This window comes from Populus euphratica, unplaced genomic scaffold (assembly GCF_000495115.2).
Source record: "Populus euphratica unplaced genomic scaffold, PopEup_1.0 scaffold216.1, whole genome shotgun sequence".
In the NCBI taxonomy this organism is placed as follows: domain Eukaryota; kingdom Viridiplantae; phylum Streptophyta; class Magnoliopsida; order Malpighiales; family Salicaceae; genus Populus; species Populus euphratica.
This window is the reverse complement of record NW_011500101.1, coordinates 302,816-310,234: the sequence shown is the minus strand read 5'-3', so window position 1 is coordinate 310,234 and position 7,419 is coordinate 302,816.

Genomic DNA, 7,419 nt, shown 5'->3' with positions numbered 1-7,419 from the left:
TTGAATGGTTACAAATGAAGTCCTTAGAATCCATTTCTAATTATCACACAAGAATTATAGTGATAGTTAATTAGATGAGAAGAAATGGAGAAGCCCTTTCAGATGCTCGAATTACTGAGAAAATTTTGAGATCCCTAGATCCAAAATTTGATTTTATTGTTGTCTCTATTGAAGAGTCCAAAGAAGTGGACAAGTTAATAGTGGATGAACTTATGAGTTCTTTGCAAGCTCATGAGCAGAAGATTGTAAAAATAAATGGAGATAAGGCAATTGAGCATGCCTTACAAGCAAAGTTGTCTCTCAAAGACAGATATGAGCAAGGGGAGACTTCAACAACTGGATACACCACTCGAGGAAGAAGTCAACAAACACGAGGAGGATTTCAGGGCAGAAGTTCTTGGAATACAGGTTTTAGAGGAAGAGGTGGTAGAAACACCATCAAAGAAGATCGAGGACAACAAGCATTCACTCCTAGAGGAAAAGGAGGCAGTTACAATAACTGTGACAAGAGGAATATTCAGTGTTATAATTGCAATCAATTTGGACATTATAGCACTGAATGTCAAAGGAAAGCTCCATTAGAGGTACGTGAGCATGCCAACTATGTAAAGGAGGATGCCAACAACAGAGGACCAACTGCATTATTTGTCCAACAAGGACCTGACAAGAATCAAAAGAATATTTGGTATCTTGATTTTAGAGCCAGCAATCACATGTGTGGCCAACGAGATTTATTTGGTGATCTAGATGAGACCATACAAGGTTTTGTCACCTTTAGAGATACCTCAAAAGTTCTATTCAAAGGTAAAGGCAACATCCCAATCAAGTTAAAGAATGACGATCATAGTTATATCATCGATGTCTACTATGTCCCAGCCATAAAGCAGAACTTGGTGAGCATAGGTCATCTTTTGAAGACAAGCTATACACTTTACATGAAGAATTGTCATCTAAGAATTACAGACTACAATGGGAGATTAATTGCCTATGTGAAAATGTCCAAGAATAGGATGTTTCCTTTAAACATCCAATATGATGCAGCAAAGTGTTTGAGTGTCATCACCAATAGTGAAGAATGGCTTTGGCACCTAAGGCTTGGACATCTGAATTTCACAAGTCTGAAGATGCTAGCAAGCAAGAAGATGGTCAAAGGTATGCCCCACATTGATCATCCAGAAGAAGTCTGTGAGAGTTATGTCCTTAGCAAACATCACAGATCCAGTTTTGCCAAAGAAGTTAATTGGAAAGCAAAGAAGCCACTAGAGTTAGTGCACACAGATGTGTGTGGTCCTATAAAGCCTATGTCGAATGGACAAAATAGGTACTTCCTCACTTTCATTGATGATTTTAGCAAAAAGACATGGGTATATTTTTTGAAGAGGAAGTCATAAGTGTTTAATTGTTTTAAAGTTTTTAAAGCAATTGTTGAGAAGCAAAGTGGCTATAAGATCAAAACCGTGAGATCTGATCAAGGTGAAGAATATACAGCAAATGATTTTGAAGCCTTTTGTACACAACAAGGCATCAGACATCAGACAACACTAGCTTATACACCACAGCTGAATGGTGTAGCTAAGAGGAAGAATCGAACGATTCTTAACATGGCAAGAAGTCTACTCAAAGCAAAGAAGCTGCCTAAGCAATACTAGGCTGAAGCTATATCATGTACAGTGTATCTACTAAATCGCTGCCCAACCAGAAGTTTGCAAGTTGTCACTCCACAAGAAGCATAGAGTGGTCACAAACTAAGTGTTACTCATCTTCGAGTCTTTGATTGTGTGGCATATGCAAAGATCCCAGATGCAAGAAGGACCAAACTTGATGATAAAAGCGAGAAATTTATCTTTGTCGAATACGGTGAGAGAAGGATGAGATACAAGTTGTATAATCCAATCACCAAGAATGTAATTATGAGCAGAGATGTTACCTTTAAAGAAGATAAAACTTGGCAATGGAATGATGACCAAGAAGCAGTTAAATGGATCAGCACTGATTTGATCCTTCAAGATGAAGAAGTACCAACAGTACTTGCAGAAGGTCCAATAGTACAAGAAGGTGAGCCACAAAGTCCGATACACAGATTTCCTGTATTCAACAAAAGAAACACACTAGAATCATCATCAACACCATCATCATCAGAACCATCATCAGCATCCTCATCAGAAGGACCAAGAAGGATGAGAAATCTAGAAGAGCTGTATGACGCCACTCAAGGCATGGAAGATACAACTCTATTTTGTTTCTTTGCAGATAGTGACCCACTTAGCTTCAATGAAGCTATCATAGAAAAGAAGTGGATAAAAACAATGGATGAAGAAATACATGCCATTGAGAAGAATGATATGTGGAAGCTAACTTATCTACCAGAAAACAAGAAAGCAATAGGTGTCAAATGGGTCTACAAGACAAAGAAGAATGCAAAAGGGGAAGTGCAAAGATACAAAGCAAGATTAGTTGGCGAAAGGCTACAAACAGAGAGAAGGCATTGACTATGGAGAAGTGTTTGCTCCAGTAGCCCAGCTATAGACAATCAGACTGATGATCTCATTAGCTGCACAACATAGATGGAAGATCTATCAACTTGATGTGAAGTCAGCATTTCTAAATGGCGTCTTGGAAGAAGAGATCTATGTTGAACAACCACTTGGATACATCGATGCTGAAAATAAAGTATACAAGTTAAAGAAAGCCCTCTATGGTTTAAAGCAAGCTTCGCGTGCTTGGAATACCAAAATTGATGGTTATTTTCAAGATAATGGATTTGAAAAATGTCCATATGAACACATAATTTATGTGAAGAAAGAAGCAGATGGCAGCATATTATTTGTGTGCCTATATGTTGATGACTTGATCTTTACTAGCAACAATACTACCATGTTCGAAGACTTCAAGAAAAGCATGGTACAAGAGTTTGAAATGACAGACATTGGTCTGATGGCATATTTTCTTGGCTTAGAAGTGGTGTAGAAAGAAGAAGGGATTTTTGTATCCCAAAGTGATTATGCCAAAGATATTCTTGAAAGGTTCAAGATGAAAAGTTGCAATCCGATATCAACTCCAATTGAGAATGGACTGGAATTGAGGAAACATAAAGTTGGAAATGTTGATCCAACTTACTTCAAAAGCCTAGTAGGAAGCTTAAGGTACTTGACATGTACCAGACCAGATATACTCTACGGAGACGGACTGATCAGCAGATATATGGAGAAGCCAGACCAGTCTCATTTGAATGCAGCCAAGAGAATTCTTCGCTACATCAAAGGCACAATAAATGAAGGTATGTTTTATACCTCAAGTACAAATTTCAATCTTAGTGGCTACTCGGATAGTGATTGGGGTAGAGATTTGGATGAAAGGAAAAGCACAATAGGGTTTGTCTTTTTCATGGGAGATACATCTTTCATATGGTCATCCAAGAAGCAATCGATTGTCACGTTATCAAGCTATGAAGCTGAGTATGTTGCTTCCTTCCAACTCAGTTGTATGTCATTTAATATGGTTAAGGAATTTGCTGAAGTTTTTGGGATTTCCTCAAGAAAATCCTACAGAGATTTATATTAGTAATTGATCAGCGATTGCATTGGTAAAGAACCCGGTGTATCATGAAAGAAGTAAACACATTGATACACATCATCACTTTATCCGAGAGCATGTAAAGAACAAAGAAGTCGAGCTAATATCCTGCAAGACAGATGATCAAGTTGCAGATATTTTTACTAAGCCATTGAAGAGAGAAGTATTTATTAGATTGAAATTCATGCTTGGAATGACATCCCTCAATTGAGCTTAAGGGGGAGATTTGTTGAAGTAAACTTAATCTAGAAGGTCAAGGAAGGCAACCACCAGCTGTCACCGTCCAGCCGTCCAGCCACTAGCCGCCTTCACAGTTGAAGGTTGAATTTTCTTGTTTTGAATTCGTGTATAAATAGGCAGTTAAGCTTATGCAATTATGTATGGAGAGATTTGAGAGAAACATAGAGAGAAAGAGAGAGAGAGAGAGAGGGTGTGTATTGTAAGCTTTTGTTTATGTTGTAAGCTTGTTGTTCTTGAAATAAAATAGTGTATTTTATCCTCTCCGAGTGTTTCAAAGCCACTATAAGTGGTTTCTCCCACCAACAGCTGCCACTGCCCTTCTAGTCGCCAACAGAACACTATCAACAACAAAAGGAGAAGATAAAACAGGGGCAGAGGAGAAAGAGAGGAGAGAAACCAACGCCGAAATAGCAGGGGGGAGGAAGAGCCACCACCGCCAAGCCGGCCACCAGCATCACTGCCACAGCCAAACCAGCCACTAGCATCACTGTCAGCTTCTCAATCCCAGGTAAGTGACGATGCACAATATTAATTAACTAGTTACTGTTTAATTTTTGGGCAAATTGTGGCCCAGTTTCCTTTTGGGTCGGGCTTGGCCCATTCAAAAAATTTTCTTTAAAGAATTATTTCAAAGAATCTATGATTTTTTTGCAATTTTGTTACTGCATTTTGATCAATATCGGTTTGTATTTTTATACTATAAAGATACAGATCCGGTATTAAAATACCCGATTTTCATTAAGTCATAAAAAAAAATATAAAAATAAAAATGTTTTGTTTTCATGCATACAGCCTAGTCTCTCCAATATATAGATATATATAAATCATCACATCATATTTTCGTACAACAAAGAAAATTTCAAAAAATATATGTATTAGCATGCATTTAGGCTTTAATAACCAGTTTATTCAAGCCATGAGAACTAGGCCAATTTTTCAAAAATTCCAAAAAAATTATTTTGTTTTCTTTTAATATCTGGGGTTACGATCTTATACGTAAGACGTATTCCAGAAATTAAATTCTTATGTTTAGTTCAGAGTTACCCGATAAGATAAGGATCTTCTTACCGAAGAGGACTTTTCTTAAATCATACCAATAACTAGGAAACACGAAGAAAAAAAAACCTTAGATTTTATCAGACAATAAAACAATGCAGTTACTTTAGGTAGGGCGTATTTGGGGTGCTAATACCTTCCCTTTATGCAACTAGTCCTCATACCCAATCTCTAAGACCAGTTAAGGTTCCTAGTGACCAAAATACTAGGTGGCGACTCTCAATCTATTTTCCACCAATAAAAGACAATATTTTCTTATCCCTCTATATTTGCCAGATAGATGCTATACATTTTCTAATAAAGTGGAAAACTCATCGCGATGCCGAACATGTGCGACACTAAGCAACAAACACTTGGCGCTATGGCTGGTCGAGGTCTCAACATGTAGACACTTAAAACAAGGTATGACTACCCTTAAGTGCTATGGGTGGACCCGCATGCTTGGGTGCAGCCCCAAGGCGTTTGGCGCTTGATTATTTGTTATAATAATATTTATAACACAAAGAATTATATTAACAAACTCAAGAATATTTATAACACAAATTATAATATTTTTATATTAATAATAAGAATTATAATTAAAATAATATATTGATGACATGACTAAAAGATTGATGTTTTCTCCTAACTATAAGAGTGTCGAGGTAATAAATAACCTGGTAAGATCAGGGTCGAACCACAAGGAGGTTAACTATATAAACTATAAATAATGAAATAGATAATAACAAAAAAGGAATTAAAGAGAGCTTTGAGATGAGATATTGATATAAGGATTTAAACAAATATAAAATAATTATCAAGGTTAGAGGATCCACTAATAGTATTTTAAATAAGTATAATATAAATTCTTTTTATTATTCAATTGAAAACCACACACAAAGGAGGTTCCAATCAAATATAATTTATTAACATGATTATATTAATTATCTTATTTGAGTAATGTGAATACTTGTAAATGTTGTTAGGTATTCATAGTAATAACTTATGTTAATAATAAATCTAGTTCCTTTCATAGCACACATGTCAGTTATACCATACAGTTGAGCTATGAAAGTGTCAAGTATTTGTCGCGCCAAGGGTTGTTCAACACAAATCTAGATTAACCATTTAACAAGCAAGGTATTAAGAGTTAGTAAGATAAGAAATACAAAACAAGTTAGTATCAAACATTAAAGTCCATCTTAAGTTTATACTATACTAATTCTTACACCATTAGTGTAAGTTTTTCACCTTGATATAATAAACTTAGTTGAACATTATAAGTAAGAGAAACATAGATAAACAAGAGGAGAACATGATTATATAAGTATAATAAAGGAAATGAAAGGCATAAACAAGACATTAATGAAAGCAAAACTTTAGCATTATAAGAATATAAAGAGAGAGAGCAAGAGCATGATCTTGATCTGAAAACCTAGATGCCTAAATACATGGCAAATGCCTTCTTTTATACGCTAAAATTTAGAACTATTGATTTGATGACTAATTATTGAGTGAGTGGCCACATCTTGACTTGGTGGCAATCCTTATCTTATTGTCTGGATAAAAAATCATCACTAACATCAGAATTTGAATAGATAGCCATATGAAAGTTCTGAGAAATTATCTCAGCTTTGCAACAAAACAAGAATCGGCGTATTTGAACTTTTAAAACTCAAGATATGGGTTGAACATTGAACAATGTCTAGACTGCATGATAGATTCCAACTTCTCTGTTGTTGCTACAATTTGAATTTGAAAATGATTCTTTTGAATCTTAGACTCCTATGAAAGTTTTAGGCCTGTGTCTTAGCTTTTTATCCATATAAACCAGACCTAAATCCAAGTTCTACAACTCTAGTTATGATCCAATAATCGAATCATGTTCCAATTTGAATTCAACCAACATCTCTTTTCTAAGCTTAACCCTTTCTATCTTCTCAATTTCAGTAGTTAAACTCATCAATCAATCCTTTGATTTATGTAATAGACCTGCATTTAAAATGAATATTTATCATAAATTAGAGGTATCTTATATTATCAAACTTGTTATTATAAAACATGCTCTAGTTAAGGAATTATTGATACTTCAAGTGCAAAATGATAATATAAAACCTTGATAAAAATACACTTTTAAGTACTAATCACACCCCCAACTAACTTATTACTAGTCCTTAGTAATCAAAACATTAAAATAGAAAAATAATTTGGAAGTTCCACAAAGCAACTCATTCATCATTCAACTTCCATTAATCTATCCAAATAAAAAAAACTCCTATTAAATTTATATATTTGCTTCATGCTGCTTAAACAAGATATTAATAAACCTTTTTTTTGTGCTTAATATATCTACACATAGTTATGGGGCTTTACTTGGAAGAAAACAAAATTTTTGTTTTAATGTTTAAGGTTAACTTGGGTTAGGATTATTTTTTAAAAAAATATATATACATATAACTTAGAACACAATGCATCTTTAACCCATGTAACGAGCTTTAGGCTAGTGACTCCAAGACTAGTTGGTTTTAGGACATTAGGTGTTGAGACACTCCTTCATGCTTAGTAACTTGG